Source organism: Pleurodeles waltl, chromosome 3_1 (genome assembly GCF_031143425.1).
Source record: "Pleurodeles waltl isolate 20211129_DDA chromosome 3_1, aPleWal1.hap1.20221129, whole genome shotgun sequence".
Classification (NCBI taxonomy): Eukaryota; Metazoa; Chordata; class Amphibia; order Caudata; family Salamandridae; genus Pleurodeles; species Pleurodeles waltl.
The window spans coordinates 195,535,372-195,560,251 of NC_090440.1; the positions used below are offsets into that span (position 1 = coordinate 195,535,372).

Consider the following 24,880-nt stretch of genomic DNA (forward strand, 5'->3'; position numbering starts at 1 on the left):
GCGACTCGCAATTAGTAAGGGGTGTTCCCTTCCTAATTGCGACTCGCAGTGCAATGTAGGATTGTTTTGTGACCGCGAACGCGGGCGCAAACCAATCGCAGTTTGCACCCATTTCAAATGGGTGCTAACACTTTCGCAAAAGGGAAGGGATCCCCATGGGACCCCTTCCCCATTGTGAATGTCACTGTAAACATTTTTTCAGAGCAGGCAGTGGTCCTGTGGACCACTGCCTGCTCTGAAAAAATGAAACGAAAACGTTTCATTTTTCATTTTTGTTATGCATCTCATTTTCCTTTAAGGAAAACGGGCTGCATTACAAAAAAAATAACTGCTTTATTGAAAAGCAGTCACAGACATGGTGGTCTGCTGTCTCCAGCAGGCCACCATCCCTGTGAGGGCCGCCATTCGCGAGGGGGTCGCAAATTGCGACCCACCTCATGATTATTCATGAGGTGGGCATTTGCGAAGCCCTTGCGAATCACAGATGGTGTCAGGGACACCATCCTACATTCGGATTTGCGACTCGCAATTTGTAGGCCGCAAATCTGAACCTACCTACATGTGGCCCCAAATTCTTAAAGAAAGTCACAAAAGTGCACCCATGGTATATGTTGTACCCTATAAAATATTTGTGAATTGTATTTTAGCATGGGTAAATACGATGTGTAGATTTGCTCATGTAAAAATCTATTGAGCATTTGCAAGTTCATTTTCCCTCCAGCCACTTTCTTCCCAACCCTGGAACAAGTTCTAATTCTGCCATTGTCAGGAGTAAATGTCCAACCTTTCTTACCCACTTGTGGGACACCCCCGCGCCGCACGGCCACCAGCTGCTGTGTGTGCCCCCTCGCCTTGCCCCTGCCTCGCTGCCTGCCTCACTGCCGGCTGACGCCGCTGGCGTCGGTTTTGCTTGTTTTGTCTAGCATTTGTGCTTGTTTGAACTGCATTTTCCTCCCGTGTTAGCAGCTTTTGCCTGACTTTTGTGCCTGTATTTTTTTTTTCTCTAATCAGTTTCTTCATTTTCCTCCCGTGTTACCAGCGTTTGTCTGACTTTTGTGCCTGTATTTTTTCTAGTCAGTTTCAGCCTTTTGCGTTCTCCTGCCTGTCTGCCCACCTCCCTCCCCGCTCCCCGCTTCCCGCCACCACCGCTGACCACGCCCCTTTTTCCTTTCTGTTCCCTCCCCGCTCCCGCCTCCCAGCTGCCCCGCCCACCCGCGCACTTGGCCTTATATGGCGACCGTGCAACGCAGGTGAGTGTGACCCACTTGTGGGACACCCCCGCACCGCACGGCCACCAGCTGCTGTGTGTGCCCCCTCGCCTTGCCCCTGCCTCGCTGCCTGCCTCGCTGCCGGCTGACGCCGCTGGCGTCGGTTTTGCTTGTTTTGTCTAGCATTTGTGCTTGTTTGAACTGCATTTTCCTCCCGTGTTAGCAGCTTTTGCCTGACTTTTGTGCCTGTATTTTTTTTTTTCTAATCAGTTTCTTCATTTTCCTCCCGTGTTACCAGCGTTTGTCTGACTTTTGTGCCTGTATTTTTTCTAGTCAGTTTCAGCCCTTTGCGTTCTCCTGCCTGTCTGCCCACCTCCCTCCCGCTCCCCGCCACCACCGCTGACCACGCCCCTTTTTCCTTTCTGTTCCCTCCCCGCTCCCGCCTCCCAGCTGCCCCGCCCACCCGCGCACTTCGCCTTATATGGCGACCGTGCGAACGCGCAGCGGTCACGCGCAGCGGGCGCGCCGATGGTGCGCCGAAGGCGCGCCAAAGGTAAGCCCGTCTGCGCCCGTCCGCGACCGGATCGCGTCCAGCGCCAGGACCCCTGGCCAAAGAAGATCCAGACCGACCCGCCTGACGTACTCCGCCGCCACCCTCATCGCTCTCAACACCGGCCGACTCCCAGACTGCCACCAAGCCACACCACGACGCACCCACGGACCCTTCAGCTGCCACGCCTGCAAGTTCTCCCGCACCCAGACCAGACGCACACCAGCACCCGCCAAGTCGAACACCAGCAGCACCCACCTCAAGTGCATCCTGCTCAACACCCGCTCCGTCCACAGACACGCCATCGAACTCTGGAACCTCCTAGACGCCACCGCCCCGGACGTTGCCTTCCTCACGGAGACCTGGATGAACGCCTCTTCAGCTCCCGACATCGCCATCGCTATCCCAGAGGGCTACAAGATCGTCCGGAGGGACCGAAACGCCAACCAGATGGGAGGAGGCAACGCCATCATCCACAGAAACACCATCCGGATCACGACCAGCACCGACATCACCCTGACCAGCGCCGAACACCTGCACTTCCAGATCCACACCAACCCGAACACCACCCTCAGAGGCACCCTGATCTACCGACCCCCTGGTCCACGCACGCAATTCAGCGAGGACATCGCCGACTTCGTCAGCCCGCATGCCCTCCCCTCCGCTGACTACATCCTCCTGGGAGACCTCAACTACCATCTGGAGAACAACAACGACCACAACACCAGCACCCTGCTCGACAACCTCGCCAACCTGGGACTCAAGCAACTGGTGTCCACCCCCACCCACCTCGCCGGACACACACTCGACGCCGTCTTCTCATCCAGCACAGACATCCTCTTCAGCCACGCCACAGAGCTTCAATGGACGGACCACAGCTGCGTCCACTTCACCTTCAAGAGAACGACGACCCACCAACACCAGCAACAAGCCGCCCACAGAAGCTGGAACAAGATCACAGCAGACCAGCTCGCCACCTCCCTGAGCCAGCACCCTCCTGCCAGCTCAGCGAACCCCAGCCAGGCCGCCGACAACCTCACGAAGTGGATCAGCAACTGCGCGGACGAGCTCGCCCCGCTGAGGACCCCGCCTAGCAGACCCGGCAGCAAGAAGACCCCATGGTTCACCGACGAACTCAAGTGCTCCAAGAAGAACCTCCGAGCCCTCGAGAAAGTCTGGAAAAGGGAACCAACACCGGACAACAGGACCTCCTACAAACTTGCCACCCGGAAACACCACCAGCTGATCCGCGCCGCCAAGAAAACAGCATTCAAGGACCGGTTGGACAACAACGCACACAACAGCAAGGAACTCTTCAACATCGTGAATGAGCTCTCCAACCCCAGCGCAGGAAACAACGAAATCACCCCATCACAAGACCTCTGCAACTCCCTCGCTTCATACTTCCACAACAAGATCGCGGACATACACAACAGCTTCAACAACCAACCAACGCACACCATGACCGAACATCCACCCCCCACCACCACCCTCCACGCCTGGACCCCGATCAGCACCGAAGACACCATCCGCACGATGAACTCCATCCACTCCGGATCACCGACCGACCCCTGCCCTCACCACGTCTTCAACAAGGCCGACGCTGTCATCGCACCCCACCTGCGAGACATCATCAACACATCCTTCGACACCACCATCTTCCCCGAGAGCTGGAAACACGCCGAACTCAGCGCTCTACTCAAGAAACCAACAGCGGACCCCACCGACCTCAAGAATCACCGCCCCATCTCGCTTCTCCCGTTTCCAGCCAAAGTCATCGAGAAGACCGTCAACAAGCAGATGGCCACCTTCCTCGAGACGAACGGATCCCTCGACCCCTCACAGTCCGGCTTCCGAGCCAACCACAGCACCGAGACCGCCCTCATCGCCGCCACCGATGACATCCGAGCCCTGATGGACAATGGAGAAACAGCGGCCCTCATCCTCCTAGACCTCTCCGCGGCATTCGACACGGTCTGCCACCGCACCCTAGTACGGCGCCTCAGCAACATCGGAATCAAGGACAAGGCGCTGGAATGGATCATCTCCTTCCTCGACGGAAGAACACAGAGAGTCCGCCTACCACCGTACAAGTCAGAGGCCTCCGAAGTCATCTGCGGCGTCCCACAAGGATCATCTCTGAGCCCCACCCTCTTCAACGTCTACATGAGCCCCCTCGCGGCCATCGTACGCAAACACAACCTCAGCATAATCTCCTACGCCGACGACACCCAGCTGATCCTCTCCCTGACCAACGACCCCGCCGCCGCCAGAGCCAACCTGCACGAAGGGATGAAAGAGGTAGCCGAGTGGATGACGACCAGCCGCCTGAAACTGAACTCGGACAAGACGGAGGTTCTCATCCTGGGCTCTTCACCCTCCGCCTGGGACGACTCCTGGTGGCCTCCCGCCCTGGGCACCGCACCCAAACCGACAGACCATGCACGCAACCTGGGCTTCATCCTGGACTCCTCCCTCTCCATGACCAGGCAGGTCAACAACGTCTCCTCGGCGTGCTTCAACATCCTACGCACACTTCGGAAGATCTTCTGGTGGATCCCCACCGAGACCAGGAGGACCGTCACCCAGGCCCTCGTCACCAGCCGACTGGACTACGGTAACGCCCTCTACGCCGGTACCACCGCCAAGCTCCAGAAGAGACTCCAGCGGATCCAGAACGCCTCAGCCAGACTCATCCTCGACATCCCACGATCCAGCCACATCTCCGGACATCTGAGAGACCTGCACTGGCTCCCCGTCAACAAGAGAATCACCTTCCGCCTCCTCACCCACGCACACAAAGCCCTACACGACCAAGGCCCGAGCTACCTCAACAGCCGAGTCAACTTCTACGCTCCCACGCGCCACCTCCGATCAGCCAACCACGCCCTCGCCGCCGTCCCCCGCATCCGAAGAGCGACTACAGGAGGAAGGTCCTTCTCCTACCTGGCCGCCAAGAACTGGAACTCCCTCCCGACCGACCTGCGCCTGACCCAAGACCACCTCTCCTTCAGGAAGAAGCTGAAGACCTGGCTATTCGAGCAGTAGCGGCACCCCCCCCCCCCCCAGCGCCTTGAGACCCTACGGGTATGTAGCGCGCTTTATAAGTGTCATTGATTGATTGATTGATTGATTATGGGAAAATATTAGAGAGAAGCTGGTAAAAATCTTTAAAACATGCAGGTTAGTAGGTTTGCAGACTCAAAGGCATTCCAGCCCTAGAACTATTGCTTACTGCTTCCTCCAGCCCCAGTATGCAGATCTGCAGAAAGGTGGCAAAATAAGGAAATTGTTACAGTAGGGATTGAAACTGCAAGTATTTAAGCCCTACTATGGTAGTAGCCCTGACATAATCAGAGAGGCTATTTTCAGAGCACTTACATAATGAGATTGCTGCCATAATTTGTCGCCACACTACATGGCACCAAAGGGACAAGTAGATCTTTTTACAGGACAAGTAGATTTGAGAAGCAACCTGTCCACTGGACAAGTAGATATTTTAATAAATTCCACACCCCTGAGCAGTTAGCAGGGAACTTAATTTGAGGAGGGCTCTGCACGCAACCATACTCTCTTGCACTACTGCAACTAATATAGAGACAGGTTTTTCCCCATATGAGCTACTTATGGGGTGGAACCTGGTTCACATTTGCCCCCTTCGTGGATGAAAGAGATGAGTGGGAGCTCTGGTGGTTTAGGGATACCAATCGAATCAATATATAAAGAGGTAAGTCACCAATTGGATGAGTATAAACAGAGAACAATGTATTTATTGTGAGGAAAAGGGGAAGATTTTTCTCTAGCGTAGTCTAGCTTGTTATTGTAAAGTTACCTGCAGAGTGTGGAAGTTCAGGCTCAAAGTAGTATGGACCCCGTCAAGAAACAGAAACATTGAACTGTGGTGTGAGAGTGAAAGGGGGAAACTTTGTGGAACTTGAAGAGTGTCAGTTTTCAGTGTGTTACATGTATAGGGTCTGCACTCTTTGAGAGGCGGGGGAGCAGCAGGGAATCCATTTCCTGGCTCGGAGGATCCCGGTTGAAACCAGTAACTGAATTCAGGTTTATTTGCGGTCAACGAAGTAACGCGTGCTAATGATGGGGGGTACAATGCCAAGAAGGGTTGCTACAAGTGAGGTGACTGATCTTTTGATCCGTACCTCCGAAGGGGTAGTGATGAGACGGAATACGAAATGCAAGGCATTGCCCGCAAAGAATAGGGAATATATTTTATCTTAAGTGTGTCACTAGGACTTTCTTTTTTTAGGTCAGGTTGTTGGGGAGGAAGGTGTGCAGGTTTCCCTTTGAGATGTGTGAGAAATGATGGAGCGTGAAATATGGAATGATAAGAATGCTGGACTGGATATGGTGTGGGTGGCAGATGGAAGACTAGCCAGAGAAGACGAAGGACACCATATATACGTTGAGCATTATATCCTTGTTGCTCCTTTCTTTGTTGGAATATATTTGGTGAACTGAAACCTCTTGTAACTACTATTTCGCTGGACGTCTTACTTAAGTTGTATCAAAAGGCTTTATGTATCAAAGGGTTTTATGTAAGAGGCACAATATCTACAGTTTCACTCTAGCAGCTATATATGCGGTTAATTTTTTTGGTTGAGCAACAAACTTATAGTTGTGAGCACTTGGGAGTTTCTGTAACACTCAATTGATTGCCCTACATATAGAGTGGCCTATGTCCCCACTAACAGCTGGCGCATATTAGCTGGAATGAGATGGAAAGTAGGTTTTTAATAAGTATTGAAAAAAGACAGGCGTACTGCCTCCACCTGAAGGAGCAACATGAGGCAGAATCAACAATGATGCTCAAGTTGGGCATTCGGTTGTACAGGAATTAAAAAAAGATCAGAGGGAATAAAGCAGGGATAGAAGTCCTGTTGTTCCCTAGGTAGAGTAAATCCGTGTTGCCAAAACGTAATTGGAGGCGTCTATCTTACATCCACCATTTGATTTCTCGAAGACAACTACCCACGGTGCTTGTTGAGTGTCGACAGCTTCAGACTGTAAATGTACGTAGTGTTTTAAAATTATCAAAAGGACTGCTGTAAGAGAGAGCGGACAGAAAGAAGAAATACTAAAAAGTCACTTACCCGAAACCGGTCTCACGTCGGAAGCTTCTCACCGCTTGGAGCTCGAAACAGAAAGAGGACAACGTCAGAAAAGCAAGAAACAAACAAAGGACTACAGAAGGACGCAACGGGAGGAAACGGAAGAAGGGGCCACAAACATTCAACATGGACGTTGATGTTGAATCAAAAGCGCGGGAGAGAGGTAAAATTGGACAGAAAGGTGACCCAGCAGCCGAAGGAAATTAACTTGGAGGATTTTTCTGAGCTACGAGGAGGACACTGAAAGGAGAGACATTCCGATGCCGATGAAAAAGGAGAGTAATGCTGAGCCAGCCCTTCCAATTTCCCCCGGGCGCTAAGGGAGAGAGAGGGTATGGCATTGGAGCCTGACCTGTCGACTTTGGAACTAAAGAACCTGGTTCCAGTCTTGGCGCCGACTCAGCATCCTGTGATGCTGGGCAAGTCATTTAACCGCACCTTGCCTGAAAAAAATCATGCTACCTTGTGTTACGTAGCTGATGCTGATGTAAAGCATGTATTGTCCCAGGCATTACATCTGAGGTGGTCCCAGAGACCTGATTACCCTGGGACTAAGGAATCAGGCTCCAGCCTTGGCGCAGGCTCAGCATCCTGTGATTTTGTGAGAATCGTTTATTCACCCCTTGCCTAAAAAATGATCTTTCCGTGTGCTAGCGCGCAAGCATCTATTTCTCTGGCTTATGCCAGGATAGAAAAACAAGTGGAAGGCTAATTCCACTAGGGTGACCACAGGGCACTGAAGCAAATTTTGGACAGGACTGTAAAAAATTCAGAACAAAGGGTCAAAATTCAGGACAAAGGGTCAAAATTCAGGACAAAAATTCAAGAACACACATCAGTTTTACAGACACACCCAAGAGAGGCCATGCCTCACTATGTTGTCAATGCATTTATTTACTCGTTTTTAACATAGCACTATTTATTCTCAGTGGTCTTTTTGTGATTACTTCCTGGTATGCTACATTCAGATGTCACATTACATCCTTGTTCAGTAGTAAATTAATGCTATTCAGCACTGTGTCAAGCCCATCACCTCTATCCAAATCCACCCAATCTTTCTTGGAGAGAAACTGCAACATTTTGATTATGTTTCCGAACATTTTAAAACCCCTTGCAAACAGTTTGGGAAACTTTAAGGTAATTAACCATATGCTAGTTTAAACAAATTTAACAAAAATATCTGTCTTACCCCAACCGCCCATGGACTTTCAACCTAAAAACAATTAATGAGGCAGGGCAGATGGTGTGGGCGACAGTCTCACACCTAATGTCAGGATGTGAGGTACCCACAACTTGTCTGTAGTCTCACAGCACTAGAGTGTATGAAATGGGAGCCCAGATTACCAATCAAAGTTAATAAAAGAGGAGGATGAAATCGAGTTCAAATGGGAGATCCACTGCAAGTGATTCAAAGCGCTGGCGCTAAGAACTGGGTAAATAAGGAAGAGAAGAACAACGTGGGACAATTCCTACAATCAGACAAGATGGGTCCACCAAGACTATCAGAAGGTATTTGGTACCTGGGGATTTGTCTCTGCACACAGGAGAGAAACAGAAGAGCCACTGTCAAGTGGTTGAACAAGCAAAACCCATCCACCTTGGCAAACTCCTTCAGTGCAACGGTCCACTGTTCATGCTTGTGAAGGGTGAGCAGGGGCCGGACCCTTTGCAAGGTTGTGCAAGGCAATTGCCCGCTTTGTCCATGTCTTTAAATGGTTTTGAAATTGAGCAAAAGCCAAACTAGTAATCTGGGTTATCCCTTAGTCTCAGGTACATATAGAATCTTCAAAATATTTGGGATTTAAATTGCACAAACAAAAAGTACAAATGTTAAAATGTAATTAGTGTTTCTTTAACATATGTCACTGTTTTCCCCTTTACATACAATTAGATCTCAGACTAAACTGGGAACCAGTTACCTTTTGATACTGTCAGAGTCACAAGATCCTCGGGGTCTGTGCACGTTCCCAACACGTCCACCACTGAACAGCTCCAAGACTCTGATAGATAAATCACAGAGACTGAGAGAGTTCAAGAGGGGAAGACGCTTTTTGGAACAAAAAACAAAGGCGAAGCTGCAGGAGACTTAGAGGGGCGAATGAAGCCATTCTCCAAAAATTGATCTAGGTATTTTCGTAAATGTTGATTTTCATGTTCTGACAGGGCATATACACGACAGTTGGGAAGTATCGCACCTGGGGCTAGATCAATTTGACAGTCATAAGATCTATGAGGAGGTAGAGTCTCTGCTCCTTTCTCATCAAATACATCTTTGTAAGATGAATACTGTTTGGGCAGCTGAATTTCTTTCTCCGCGGCAGTAGCTATGTAAGAGTTGCAAACTTTTGGTACTTGAATATTTTGGAGACATTGTTCGTTACATAGCGCAGATGAGAACACGATTTTTCGTTCTGCCCAATTGATCTCCGGATTGTGATGAGTTAACCATGGCAAGCCGAAGATAATCCCATATTGGGGAGCATGGATCACGTCAAGGATGATTTTCTCTTTATGTTTCTTTCTTTGATTCTTATCTTCACAAATCATCGACAAGGGGATAGTCTGAAGAGTTACCGGACCTCCAGTCAAGAGTTTTCCATCGACTGCCTGGATGATTTCTGAGGTCTTCTTTTCAATACATGGGATCCTCCATGCATGAACCAATTGGACATCAACAAAGTTCCCAGTAGCCCCAGAATCGACTAGAGCTTTTCTGAAATAGATCTTTTTCTTGACCTGAACTCTTATTTCCAGTTTAAGATGTCTAGATTGTGAAGGGTCCACGGTGACACCAAAGAGCAACCCTTCTCTGAATCTTGGGTGTTTTAGTTTTCCAACTCGACTGGTGCATTGGCTGCGACCTTCTGAACTGGACCTTGCTTGTTCTTTGGTTTGATTGGACAATCTTTGGCAAAATGACCTTTTCGCCAACAATAAAGACATTGTCCATTTTTTCTGCGTAGGTCCTTTTCATCTTTGGTCAAAGGTCTTCTGATGGTTCCAATTTCCATCGGTTCCGGTGTTCTTTCTTTCGGAGTTCTTGAGTCTCTGTTATCATGGACTCGCCATGAATTTTTTTCAATCTTTTTGCGCGTTCCTTTACGTTCTGCTAAAACGATGATCAAGTCTCAAGACAAGACTTATTAATTCTTGACAGTCTGTAGGTTGTGGGTCGATTTGCGTTAAGATATCTTTTAGTTCCTCTTTGAGTCCCTTGTAAAACAAGACCGCTTGTTTTTCTTCAGGCCAGGACGTCTCGGCAACTAGCCGGTTAAAGTTGGCTAAATACGACACTAGGTCTTGATTCCCTTGGCGTAAATCTAATAATTCACGATCTGCTGACTGTGTTACAGTTCTACGATCAAAAACTCTCTCAAATTCACGAACAAAATTTCTCCAGTTGTACAACAAGGGACTATTTTTATGCAAAAGAGGAATTGCCCAAGTAGCTGCACCCCCAGACAGATATGATAACAAGAAAGCTACTTTGGACTGGGCATCATGGAAAGTATTTGGTCTGCAGGTGAAGTGTAGTTCCACTTGAACCAGGAAAGATTGTGCTTTCAAAGGGTCACCTGAGAAACGTTCTGGGGGAGCTAAAGGAATTGCAGAAGGAACATCTAGGGAAATCAGATTACTTCCAGAAGCCTGAGAAGAAGTACCTGGCCAAGACACATCTGTGGGACTTTGTTCCTTCTTCTCTACCTTATCTTGCAACTGACTCACTCTCTCTACTAAGCTAGTTGTCAATTCTTTGGATGATACCACCTCTGCTTGGAGCTGGGCGATAGCCTTGACTAACTCGTCTAGCGTGGCCATGCTGAGAACATACACAAGCCAGGAGGATAATAATTTGTGGGCCCACTATTCTGTCAGAGTCACCAGATCCCCGGGGTCTGTGCACGTTCCCAACACCTCCACCACTGAACAGCTCCAAGACAAAAAGTAAAAATGTAATTAGTGTTTCTTTAACATATGTCACTGTTTTCCCCTTTACATACAATTAGATCTCAGACTAAACTGGGAACCAGTTACCTTTTGATACTGTCAGAGTCACCAGATCCTCTGGGTCTGTGCACGTTCCCTACATGTCCACCACTGAACAGCTCCAAGACTCTGATAGATAAATCACAGAGACTGAGAGAGTTCAAGAGGGGATTTGGAACAAAAAACAAAGGCGAAGCTGCAGGAGACTTAGAGGGGCGAATGAAGCCATTCTCATCAAATCAAAATCAAATCATTAACATTTATAAAGCGCGCTACTCACCCGTGCGGGTCTCAAGGCGCTAGGAGAAAAGGGGGGGGTTATCGCTGCTCGAACAGCCAGGTCTTTAGGAGTCTCCGGAAAGCGGAGTGGTCCTGGGTGGTCCTGAGGCTGGTGGGGAGGGAGTTCAGGTCTTGGCCGCCCGGAAGGAGAAAGATCTCCCACCCGCCGTGGATCGGCGGATGCGAGGGACAGCTGCGAGGCCAGAGGAGCGGAGGAGGCGGGTGGGGACGTAGAAGCTGAGGCGTCTGTTGAGGTATTCCGGTCCCTTGTCGTGGAGGGCTTTGTGTGCGTGGGTGAGAAGTCGGAAGGTGATCCTTTTGCTGACTGGGAGCCAATGCAGGTGTCTCAGGTGTGCGGAGATGTGGCTGCTGCGGGGTACGTCGAGGATGAGGCGGGGCGAGGCGTTTTGAATGCGTTGCAGGCGAGTTTGGCTGTGGTCCGGCGTAGAGGGTGTTGCCGTAGTCCAGGCGGCACGTGACCAGGGCGTGGGTCACGGTTTTTCTGGTGTCAGCGGGGATCCAGTGGAAGATCTTGCGGAGCATGCGGAGGGTGAGGAAGCAGGCGGAGGACACAGCGTTGACTTGCTTGGTCATGGTGAGAAGAGGGTCCAAGATGAAGCCGAGGTTGCGGGCGTGGTCTGTGGGGGTCGGTGCGGTGCCGAGGGCCGTGGGCCACCAGGAGTCGTCCCAGGCGGACGGGGTGTTGCCGAGGATGAGGACTTCCGTTTTTTCAGAGTTCAGCTTTAGGCGGTTGAGCCTCATCCAATCTGCGACGTCCTTCATACCCTCTTGTAGGTTGGTCTTGGCGCTGGCGGGGTCCTTGGTGAGGGAGAGTATAAGTTGGGTGTCGTCGGCGTAGGAGGTGATGATGATGTCGTGCTTGCGTACGATGTTGGTGAGGGGGCTCATGTAGACATTGAAGAGTGTCGGGCTGAGCGATGAGCCTTGAGGTACGCCGCAGATGATCTCGGTGGGTTCTGAGCGAAACGGAGGGAGGTAAACTCTTTGGGAACGGTTTGCGAGGAAGGAGGCGATCCAGTCCAGGGCCTGGCCTTGGATCCCGGTGGAGCGGAGGCGGGTGATTAGGGTGCGGTGACAGACGGTGTCAAAGGCAGCCGAGAGGTCGAGAAGAATGAGGGCGACTGTTTCACCGTTGTCCATCAGGGTTCTGATGTCGTCTGTGACTGAGATGAGGGCGGTTTCAGTGCTGTGGTTGGCTCGGAATCCGGTTTGTGAGGGGTCGAGCAGGTTGTTGTCTTCCAGGAAGGTGGTCAGCTGTTTGTTGACGGTCTTCTCTATTACTTTGGCTGGGAAAGGCAGAAGAGAGATGGGGCGGAAGTTTTTCAGGTCGCTCGGGTCAGCCGTAGGTTTCTTTAGTAGGGCGTTGACTTCGGCGTGTTTCCAGCATTCGGGGAAGGTAGCAGAAGAAAAAGAAGAGTTGATGACGGTCTGGAGCTGCGGGGCGATGATGTCGTCGGCTTTGTTAAAGATGAAGTGCGGGCAGGGGTCCGAAGGGGAGTGGATAGAGTTCATGATGGATTTGGTTTCTTCCGTGTTGATGTGGGTCCAGTTGTTGAGGGTGATGGCCGGGGATGCGGGTTCGGTGGTGTTTGGTTGGGTCTGGTGTCCGAAGCTGTCGTGGAGATCGCTGATCTTGCGATGGAAGAAAGTGGCGAGGGATTCGCACAAATCCTGTGAGGGCGTGAAGGCGTTGGCGCTGGGGTTCGAGAACTCCTTGACGATGCTGAAGAGTTCTCTGCTGTTGTGGCTGTTTTTGTCCAGTCTGTCGGTGAAAAAGTTCCTTTTGGCAGCGCGGATCAGGTGGTGGTGTTCGCGGGTAGCGTTCTTGAGGGCGGTCATGTTGTCAGCGGTGTGGTCCTTGCGCCAGGCTTTCTCAAGGGCGCGGCAAGTTTTCTTTGATTCTTTGAGGGTGTCAGAGAACCAGAGAGGTTTTTTGGTGTTGGTCTGTCGATGCGTGCGTTTGAGGGGAGCAAGGTTGTCTGCGCAGTTGGAGATCCAGTTTGTGAGGTTGAGGGCTGCGTTGTTGGGGTCGGTGGTGAGGGTGGGTTGGTTGGCGGCGAGTGCGGAGAGGAGTTGCTCTTCAGGGATCTTGTTCCACTGTCGACGAGGGATGGGTTGAGTGCTGAGGTGGCGGGTCTCGTGTCGGAATGTGAAGTGGACGCAGCTGTGGTCGGTCCAGTGTAGGGCGGAGGTGTGGCTGAAGAAGACGTGTTTGCTGGCGGAGAAGATAGGGTCGAGCGTGTGTCCGGCGATGTGGGTGGCGGTGTTCACCAGTTGTTTGAGGCCGAGGTTGTCGAGCAGGGTGGTGGTGTTGGGGTCGTTGTTTTGTTCCAGATGGAAGTTGAGGTCGCCTAGGAGGATGTAGTCCGGTGAGGCGAGGGCATGCGGGGAGATGAAGTCGGCGATGGCGTCGCTGAAAGGGGCGCGTGGTCCGGGAGGACGGTAGACGAGGGATCCTCTGAGGGTGGTCCTTGGGTCGGTGCGAATCTGAAAATGCAGGTGTTCAGCGGCGAGAGGGGTGTCTTCGGTGGAGGTGGTGACGCTGATGGAGTCTTTGAAGACGATGGCGATACCTCCTCCTGCTTGGTTGGTGCGGTCTTTCCTGGAGATCTTGTAGCCTTCGGGGATGGCGGTGGCGATGTCTGGAGCAGAGGGGCGTTCATCCAGGTCTCCGTGATGAAGGCGACGTCCGGTGCTGTGGAGTCCAGGAGGTCCCAGAGTTCAACGGCGTGTTTGTGGACGGAGCGAGGGTTGACTAGGATGCACTTGAGGTGGTTGATGGCGCGTGGGCTTGTGGTCGTGGTAGTTGCGTGGTGGAAGATGCGTTTGCAGGAGTTGCAGGCGAAGGGTCCATGGGTGCGTTTGGGGTGAGCTTGGAAGCAGGTGTTGGAGCGTCCTGGGTTGAGGGCGTGGAGGGTGGTGGGGTCGTAGCGGATCAGCGGGACTTGGGAGAGCTGGGGACCAGGGGTCGTGGCGCTGGGCGCGGGCCAGGCGCAGACGGGCTTGCCTCTGGCGCGGTCGCGCAGCGGCCGCCATATGAGGTAGGAGGGGGGGAGGGGTCAGCTGGGGGCAAATGGGAACTGGGGGGCGGGGGCGTGCAGGAGGTCGCGGCGGGAAAGCGTGAGGGAGGGGGGACAGGTAGAGTGAGAAGAGCTGGGAGAGGGGGGTTTAAGGGTGGAGGGGGGGTGAGTGTTAGGAGATTAGGGAGAAAAATAGGAGTAGGGTTGTGAAGATAGGGGAGGGGGGGTTGTAGAGGTGGGTGAGGGTGAGAGGTAGAGTGAGAGGATAGGAAGATAGGTAATAGAGGGGTTGGCGGAAGGGGGGGAGAGATAGAGAAATAGATAGAGAAAATAGATAGATAGAGAAATCGATAGATAGAGAAATAGATAGAGAGATAGGAAGATAGGAGGAGGTGGAGAGTGAGGGAGTTAGTGGGATAGAGAGATAGGTAGATAGGAGGAGTGAGGGAGGTAGATAGTGAACGGGTTAGATAGGGGAGATAGAGAGGGGGATGCGAGTGAGGGAGGGGGATGAGGCAGGAGCATGAGGGCAGGCGCTGGGAGAAGAAGACGGAGGAGGCAGAAGAGCCGAAGGCAGAAGATAGAAGACACAAGACCGGAAGAACAGAAGAAAGGAAGACCGGAAGAACAGAAGAAAGGAAGACCCGAAGAACACAGGAGAACACAGAAGAAGATACAGAAAACGAAGAACAGAGGGCAGAAAACCACAGAAGATGAGGAAGAAGAGAGGTGACAGGAGAGGCTGAGAAGCACACAGAAGAAGAGAGAAGACGGGGAAAAGAAGAGTACAGAAGAAGATTACAGACGAGGAGCGAGGAGGAAGAACAGAGAAGAAGAAAAGAAGCAGGAGCAGGAGAGAGGGTGAGTAGCGCGGGGCAGAGCGAGGGGCTGGGAGGTGGGGGGTACTTACTGTGAGGTGGGTCTCAGGAACTCAGGAACCTGGAGGAGCTGGAGGAGCTGCAGGGGGAGCGACCTACCCTTGGGTCAAGGGTCGCTACCACTGTCGCGCAGCGGCCGCCATATGAGGTAGGAGGGGGGGGAGGGGTCAGCTGGGGGCGAATGGTAGCTGGGGGGCGGGGGCGTGCAGGAGGTCGCGGAGGGAAAGCGCGAGGGAGGGGGGGGACAGGTAGAGTGAGAAGAGCTGGGGGAGGGGAGTTTAAGGGTGGAGGGGGGTGAGTGTTAGGAGGTTTAGGAGATTAGGGAGAAAGATAGGAGTAGGGTTGTGAAGATAGGGGAGGGGGGTTGTAGAGGTGGGTGAGGGTGAGAGGTAGAGTGAGAGGATAGGAAGATAGGTAATAGAGGGGGTGGCGGGAGGGGGGGAGAGAGAGAGAAATAGATAGAGAAAATAGATAGAGAAATCGATAGATAGAGAAATAGATAGAGAGATAGGAAGATAGGAGGAGGTGGAGAGTGAGGGAGTTAGATAGTGGGATAGAGAGATAGGTAGATAGGAGGAGTGAGGGAGGTAGATAGTGAACGTGTTAGATAGGGGAGATAGAGAGGGGGATGCGAGTGAGGGAGGGGGATGAGGGAGGAGCAGGAGGGCAGGCGCGGGGAGAAGAAGACGGAGGAGGCAGAAGAGCCGAAGGCAGAAGAGCCGAAGGCAGAAGACCAGAAGACCGGAAGAACAGAAGAACAGAAGAAAGGAAGACCGGAAGAACAGGAGAACACAGGAGAACACAGGAAAACACAGGAGAACACAGAAGAACACAGAAGAAGATACAGAAAACGAAGAACAGAGGGCAGAAGAACACAGAAGAAGATGAGGAAGAAGAGAGGCGACAGGAGAGGCTGAGAAGCACACAGAAGAAGAGAGAAGACGGGGAAAAGAAGAGTACAGAAGAAGATTACAGACGATGAGCGAGGAGGAAGAACAGAGAAGAAGAAAAGAAGAAAAGAAGCAGGAGAGAGGGTGAGTAGCACGGGGCAGAGCGAGGGGCTGGGAGGTGGGGGGTACTTACTGTGAGGTGGGTCTCAGGAACTCAGGAACCTGGAGGAGCGGCAGGGGGAGCGACCTACCCTTGGGTCAAGGGTCGCTACCACTGTCGCGCAGCGGCCGCCATATGAGGTAGGAGGGGTCAGCTGGGGGCTAATGGGAGCTGGGGGGCGGGGGCGTGCAGGAGGTCGCGGCGGGAAAGCGCGAGGGAGGGGGGGACAGGTAGAGTGAGAAGAGCTGGGGGAGGGGGCTTTAAGGGTGGAGGGGGGTGAGTGTTAGGAGGTTTAGGAGATTAGGGAGAAAGATAGGAGTAGGGTTGTGAAGATAGGGGAGGGGGGTTGTAGAGGTGGGTGAGGGTGAGAGGTAGAGTGAGAGGATAGGAAGATAGGTAATAGAGGGGGTGGCGGGAGGGGGGAGAGATAGAGAAATAGATAGAGAAAATAGATAGAGAAATAGATAGAGAGATAGGAAGATAGGAGGAGGTGGAGAGTGAGGGAGTTAGATAGTGGGATAGAGAGATAGAGAGATAGGTAGATAGGAGGAGTGAGGGAGGTAGATAGTGAACGGGTTAGATAGGGGAGATAGAGAGGGGGATGCGAGTGAAGGAGGGGTATGAGGCAGGAGCAAGAGGGCAGGCGCGGGGAGAAGAAGACGGAGGAGGCAGGAGAACCGAAGGCAGAAGATAGAAGACAGAAGACCAGAAGACCAGAAGAACGGAAGAACGGAAGAACACAGGAGAACACAGAAGAACACAGAAGAAGATACAGAAAACAAAGAACAGAGGGCAGAAGACCACAGAAGAAGATGAGGAAGAAGAGAGGCGACAGGAGAGGCTGAGAAGCACACAGAAGAAGAGAGAAGACGGGGAAAAGAAGAGTACAGAAGAAGATTACAGAGGAGGAGCGAGGAGGAAGAACAGAGAAGAAGAAAAGAAGAAAAGAAGCAGGAGCAGGAGAGAGGGTGAGTAGCGCGGGGCAGAGCGAGGGGCTGGGAGGTGGGGGGTACTTACTGTGAGGTGGGTCTCAGGAACTCAGGAACCTGGAGGAGCTGGAGGAGCTGCAGCGGCAGGGGGAGCGACCTACCCTTGGGTCAAGGGTCGCTACCACTGTCGTGCAGCGGCCACCATATGAGGTAGGAGGGGGGGGGGAGGGGTCAGCTGGGGGCGAATGGGAGCTGGGGGGCGGGGCGTGCAGGAAGTCGCGGCGGGAAAGCGCGAGGGAGGGGGGACAGGTAGAGTGAGAAGAGCTGGGGGAGGGGGGTTTAAGGGTGGAGGGGGGTGAGTGTTAGGAGGTTTAGGAGACTAGGGAGAAAGATAGGAGTAGGGTTGTGAAGATAGGGGAGGGGGGGTTGTAGAGGTGGGTGAGGGTGAGAGTGAGAGGATAGAAAGATAGGTAATAGAGGGGGTGGGGGGGGAGAGATAGAGAAATAGATAGAGAAAATAGATAGATAGAGAAATCGATAGATAGAGAAATAGATAGAGAGATAGGAAGATAGGAGGAGGTGGAGAGTGAGGGAGTTAGATAGTGGGATAGAGAGATAGGTAGATAGGAGGAGTGAGGGAGGTAGATAGTGAACGGGTTAGATAGGGGAGATAGAGAGGGGGATGCGAGTGAGGGAGGGGGATGAGGCAGGAGCAGGAGGGCAGGCGCGAGGAGAGGAAGACGGAGGAGGCAGAAGACCGGAAGAACACAGGAGAACACAGGAGAACACAGAAGAAGATACAGAAAACGAAGAACAGAGGGCAGAAGACCACAGAAGAAGATGAGGAAGAAGAGAGGCGACAGGAGAGGCTGAGAAGCACACAGAAGAAGAGAGAAGACGGGGAAAAGAAGCGTACAGAAGAAGATTACAGACGAGGAGCGAGGAGGAAGAACAGAGAAGAAGAAAAGCAGGAGCAGGAGAGAGGGTGAGTAGCGCGGGGCAGAGCGAGGGGCTGGGAGGTGGGGGGTACTTACTGTGAGGTGGGTCTCAGGAACTCAGGAACCTGGAGGAGCTGGAGGAGCTGCAGCGGCAGGGGGAGCGACCTACCCTTCTCCAAAAATTGATCTAGGTATATTCGTAAATGTTGATTTTCATGTTCTGGCAGGGCATATACACGACGGTTGGGAAGTATCGCACCTGGGGCTAGATCAATTTGACAGTCATAAGATCTATGAGGAGGTAGAGTCTCTGCTCCTTTCTCATCAAATACATCTCTGTAAGATGAATACTGTTTGGGCAGCTGTTCCGCGGCAGTAGCTATGTAAGAGTTGCAAACTTTTGGTACTTGAATATTTTGGAGACATTGTTCGTTACATAGCGCAGATGAGAACAAGATTTTTCGTTCTGCCCAATTGATCTCCGGATTGTGATGAGTTAACCATGGCAAGCCGAGGATAATCCCATATTGGGGAGCATGGATCACGTCAAGGATGATTTTCTCTTTATGTTTCTTTCTTTGATTCTTATCTTCACAAATCATCGACAAGGGGATAGTCTGAAGAGTTACCGGACCTCCAGTCAAGAGTTTTCCATCGACTGCCTGGATGATTTCTGAGGTCTTCTTTTCAATACATGGGATCCTCCATGCATGAACCAATTGGACATCAACAAAGTTCCCAGTAGCCCCAGAATCGACTAGAGCTTTTCTGAAATAGATCTTTTTCTTGACCTGAACTCTTATTTCCAGTTTAAGATGTCTAGATTGTGAAGGGTCCACGGTGACACCCAAGAACAACCCTTCTCTGCATCTTGGGTGTTTTAGTTTTCCAACTCGACTGGTGCATTGGCTGCGACCTTCTGAACTGGACCTTGCCTGTTCTTTGGTTTGATTGGACAATCTTTGGCAAAATGACCTTTTCGCCCACAATAAAGACATTGTCCATTTTTTCTGCGTAGGTCCTTTTCATCTTTGGTCAAAGGTCTTCTGATGGTTCCAATTTCCATCGGTTCCGGCGTTCTTTCTTTCGGAGTCCTTGAGTCTCTGTTATCATGAACGCGCCATGAATTTTTTTCAATCTTTTTGCGCGTTCCTTTACGTTCTGCTAAAACGATGATCAAGTCTCAAGACAAGATTTATTAATTCTTGACAGTCTGTAGGTTGTGGGTCGATTTGCGTTAAGATATCTTTTAGTTCCTCTTTGAGTCCCTTGTAAAATAAGACCACTTGTTTTTCTTCAGGCCAGGACGTCTCGGCAACTAGCTGGTTAAAGTTGGCTAAATACGACACTAGGTCTTGATTCCCTTGGCGTAAATCTAATAATTCACGATCTGCTGACTGTGATACAGTTCTACGATCAAAAACTCTCTCAAATTCACGAACAAAATTTCTCTAGTTGTACAAGGGATTATTTTTATGCAAAAGAGGAATTGCCCAAGTAGCTGCATCCCCAGACAGATATGATAACAAGAAAGCTACTTTGGACTGGGCATCGGGGAAAGTATTTGGTCTGCAGGTGAAGTGTAGTTCCACTTGAACCAGGAAAGATTGCGCTTTCAAAGGGTCACCTGAGAAACGTTCTGGGGGAGCTAAAGGAATTGCAGAAGGAACATCTAGGGAAATCGGATTACTTCCAGAAGCCTGAGAATAAGTACCTGGCCAAGACACATCTGTGGGACTTTGTTCCTTCTTCTCTACCTTATCTTGCAACTGACTCACTCTCTCTGCTAAGCTAGTTGTCAATTCTTTGGATGATACCACCTCTGCTTGGAGCTGGGCGATAGCCTTGACTAACTCATCAGCATGCTGAGAACATACACAAGCCAGGAGGATAATAATTTGTGGGCCCACTATTCTGTCAGAGTCACCAGATCCCCGGGGTCTGTGCACGTTCCCAACACCTCCACCACTGAACAGCTCCAAGACAAAAAGTAAAAATTTAATTAGTGTTTCTTTAACATATGTCACTGTTTTTCCCCTTTACATACAATTAGATCTCAGACTAAACTGGGAACCAGTTACCTTTTGATACTGTCAGAGTCACCAGATCCTCGGGGTCTGTGCACGTTCCCAACATGTCCACCACTGAACAGCTCCAAGACTCTGATAGATAAATCACAGAGACTGAGAGAGTTCAAGAGGGGAAGAGGGGATTAGGAAGGGAACAGCTGGGAAGGAGACCTGTAGTAAGAAAAAGGTTAGAACACACAATATGAAAATTTTATCTCCTGAAATCAATACTAGACTATGATTCTAAGCCTAGTCACTCTGAAAACTTGAACAATTTAGAGTTAAGTTTAAAATGACAAAGTTTCAAGATGGCCGGATACCTGTAGGGGAATCAAGATGAATAAAATGAAAACTTTCTTATTCCAGTACTTTCCTTTACATGAGAATCAGAAAAACATTCTGACTAAATTTTAAACCAGTCATATAAATCCTGTTTTGAGAATGTATACTAGGACCATACAATATTGCATCTAGAAACTCTGGCCTTCTGTGTACTCTTAAAATGTTTCAACACAAATTGCGCATATTGCATATATATATATATATATATATATATAGTAAACACCATAAAAGGATTGTGCACCATGAATAACACAATATGGATTCAGGAAACAAATCACATAACTTGTCAACTCGAATAGTACATAATAAATATCTTAGAATAGTGGCATACAATAAACAACATGAAATAAACTTAAGGAGAGAATCGTGCTTCTTGCCGATTCGAGTGTTACCATGTAAAATACCAAGAAATGGTAGCACGCAATGAATATCAAAGTCAAATCATCATTAATCGAATTGCGCGTCTTGCCGATTCGTAAAACACGATGTAAATGTCAAGAAATAACAGCTCTCAATAAATAACAAGATCAAAGTACAATGAAACGAATCATACTTCTTTTGCCGATTCTTAAGCCACCATGTAAATGTCAAGAAATGGTAGCGCGCAATGAACAACAAAGCTAAATCCTCATGAAACGAGTTGCGCGTCTTGCCAATTCGTAAAACATCATGTAAATGTCAAGAAATAGTAGGGCGCAATGGACAACAATGTTTGAACACCATAAAACGAATCGCGCGTCTTGCCGATTCTTAAGCCACAATGCCAATGTCAAGAAATGGTAGCACGCAATGAATAACAAAGTCAAACCTTTATGAAACAAATCGCGCGTCTTGCCTATTTGTAAACTACCATATAAATGTCAAGAAATGGTAGCGCGCAAGTAATCTGTTACTCATTTAAGAATTAAACCAAGAATATGAAAATTCTCAATAACGGTGCCGGGACAGTCCAACCACCGTTTTACCGCCTGGAACAATGATTACCAATGAAGGATGAAGGGCAGAAGACTGGAATATCCAAATAGGCCGCCGGGACAGGAGCTCAGGAAGAAGCTGCTGCTCTGCACCAGGACCTCTGAATAGTGAGCACTGGGAGTTGGGCTGGCTCTCTTTTAAAGAGTCTTGGCCCAGCCCAGAATCACGCCCAGGCATGTTGCAAGGAAAGTCTCTGGAAAGCCCTGGAAAGGGGCCACACCCTAACACACTCTGAAAACCTGCAGCAATACATTGCAAAGGAACAGTATTTGTAAGCATATTAAAAATACGTTTTTAGGATTGAACTCTGCAATGCAAAAGGTTAAACCACAACATACCAGCACAATGCATAAATTACGTTGTTTTGAGAGTGCAGGGTTTTTGCATTTTTGTCGCCAATAGAGCGCGTACTGCTCTGGTGTTGACAGATACCTAGTGATTAATATCTACCACTCTCCCACTGATTTGGAGGATGGAAATCTCGGCAGAGCGTCATGGTCCCTCCAAAGCCAGTTTGCTTTTTGGTCTTCTCTTCTGCTTTCTGGCCACGTGGCACTAGTGAAAAAGATGTCCTACCCCAACAATAGTATTATTTTGCAAACCTTCTCCTACTCGTCCTTCATTCCTTCTTCAGACATGCCACACATCTGATTTGGTCGCTGCAGCGCCGTCTGGTAGCTCTTTCCACTGTAAAGCTACCTGTGACTGCAGGTGGATTAGGTCTTCTGGACTTAGAATGCTATTATTCAGCTGCACCAGTCCAATGGGTGGCTCGCTGGCTTTCTGCCCACCTCCCTGCATGAGATGGGGTTTATCAGTAAAGACTTTTAAGGAAGGCTTAATGCACTGCTCATTGTTTCCTACTGACCATTCTATGGATCACCATCCGGAGTTATCACTCACATCTTTCTCTTGCCTTGCTAGAACCTGTAAACTCACTGATATGAAGAAACCCTGTGCTCCTGCACTATCTTTGCTAAGCCTTCCCACTCGCACAGGACGACTGTGCTCAGAGCAACTCCATCAGTGGCATGTTGCAGGTGTCTTAAAATTGGGGGATTTGTTTCTGGACAGCGACCTACTAAATTTCTAAACCCTTGTGGCAGACTACCATCTTCATCCTGGTCAACTCCTTACTTACAACCACTTTAATAATCATTAAATGCCTTATTTCATGTCTGCCACTTAGCACTAACCTTACGAGAGGTGTGCCAGAAGCTATACACCAACTGGTGGCAAACTGATAGAATGGCATGTACAGACCTTTCCTGCAACATGGAAACCTCTCCAGGTCTTCTCGTCATACTACCTGGGTGATTGATGTGGCCAAATCCCTGCAAGATAAGGACTGGACTAAAATACTGGACTTTCCCCACAAAGTATCCTACGGCTGTCACTTTAAGTACATTCATAGAGCTTACTTGGAAATGAATTCTGTCCGTTGCTTGCCATTGGCTTTGTGGTTTGTAACTCACATTTTGTTGCTTTCAATTTGTTGGCTTTATTTGTTTTAGGCTATGCAGCTTGACTTCGTCCCTTCCCTTGCCCAAACCTTATTTACAGTATCCTTCAGAGTGCTCCCTTTCTGTAAACAGGCCTGTAAATCTTGTTCTTATCTCATCACATTTGCTGTGCATTCAAAGAACAAAATCAAATGTCAGGCTCTGTTTTCGGTGGGAACGTAGTGTTTTCTTTCTCTGACTTCAAAGTGATAGGATTTATGCAACAATCTTGCTGGATACTGGGGTTAGGAAATAGTTTTTTTCTATCCCATGACAACATTTAAATAAACTTCAGAATATATCAGAATTAGGAGCACAAACAAAGCACATTTTTGTTAATTCTGAACTGTGCTGGAAACAAATACCTTTATATGATTAAAACAAATCATTGCATTAGGTGATGCAATTTCTACACATCATCGTCTGTGCACAGTATAGTTTGATTTGAAAAACTGTGTGTCTGTGCAAATGTAATGGTCATTTCAATCTATGTCACTCTTGACACTGCACCACTCTGCATTACTGCACTCTCTGCCACTCTATTGTTGCCACTCTACTCCACTGCACTCTATGCTACTCTACCCCATGCCACTCTATGCCACTGCACTCCAAACAATTGCACTGTATGCCACTGCCCTCTACTCTGCACCACTGTACTCTAAGCCACTGTTCTCTGTGCTACTGTACTCCACTCTACATCACTGCACTGACACTCTACTCTGCAACATTGCACTCTCTGCCACTCTACTGTTCACCAATCTACTCTGTACTACTGCATTCTATGCCACTGCACTCTATGCCCCACTCTACTCTGCATCACTCCACGCAACTGCACTCTACAGCACTATACACTACCCCACTCTACGCCACTGCACTCTCAGCCATGCGAGTCTACTCTGCACTCTGTGCCACTGCACCACTCTACACTACTGCACTCTCTGTCACTCTATTGTATGCCACTCTACTCTGCCCAACGCCACTCCATGCCACTGCACTCTAAACCACTGCATTCTACGCCAATGTACTCTAAACAACTGCACTGTACACCACTGCACTATACTCTGCACCACTACTCCACTGCTCCTATGCCACTCTACTCCACTGCGCACCACTATGCCACTAACTTATAGCCATGAACAGCAGCCACTCTGGTGTATAACATGGCTAAAACACATTGGCAAAGCCAATAACTCTTGCTTAGACAAGACCTATTGGCTTTGTCAATGTTTGTTAGTACTATGAGGTACTGAGGTTTCTGAAAGAACTGTGAATGTGTAAGTCCTAATTTTAAACATGCATTTGACGCTTCGTCAGGGATAGTAAGCGCTATATAAATACAATTACATCATAATATAGGCTGCTACAAAATGCGCAAATACATTCCGGTTAAATAAAAAAAAGTGTTTCTCAAATACAGATTTGAATAAAATAACAGTTTTTATAACACTCCATTAAATCCACACACTCCACAGCTCACCTTGGAACACCATTACAGTACCTCTCTAAAAGATAATATGTTTGCCATCAGAAAGCTTCAAGTGACTCCTTTGATTAAAGTCAATGCAGGTTTTCAAGCCCCTTTGCATTTGCAGATTTACCAGTTACCCACATTTGCATTTCTTTATGGAGGGATACCCTCTGGCAAGAAGGCCTTTTCTTATCTGCCTGCCCCTCCCTCCCTCAGAGCACACAAGACTCCCTGCCCTTCAATCCACCTGGGGAAAATTATCTGCCCATAATTTCGCTCTGCTGACCGTTGTCCTTTTGGTAAAAGGCTAAAATTACGGACCAATGCCGTCCGTTAAGTCTTTCATCACGGACAACGGACGGCAGGCCGAAATTACGGGCAGTCCGTGAAATTTACGGACGGGTGGTCACCCTAATTCCACCACCTTCAGGGTGCAAGAAGCACAACCTACCTACATCACTTACTGTTTTTTTGTTTCTCCTGCCTTTAGACTAGCATACATGCCAACATTTTATAAGAGGGAAGTGGGAGATAAAAA

General features: G+C 49.5%; 1 protein-coding gene across 1 annotated transcript in view; it reads right to left on the reverse strand.

Moving 5' to 3' along the window:
* SNUPN (snurportin 1) overlaps nucleotides 1-6,977 on the reverse strand; it is a 124,211-nt gene extending 117,234 nt beyond the window's left edge. Inside the window, exon 1 of the mRNA XM_069222173.1 lies at nucleotides 6,867-6,977. The gene's annotated coding sequence lies outside the window, so the exon portion shown is untranslated. The remainder of the gene's footprint in view (nucleotides 1-6,866) is intronic.
* Between the last annotated feature and the right edge of the window lie 17,903 nt (nucleotides 6,978-24,880).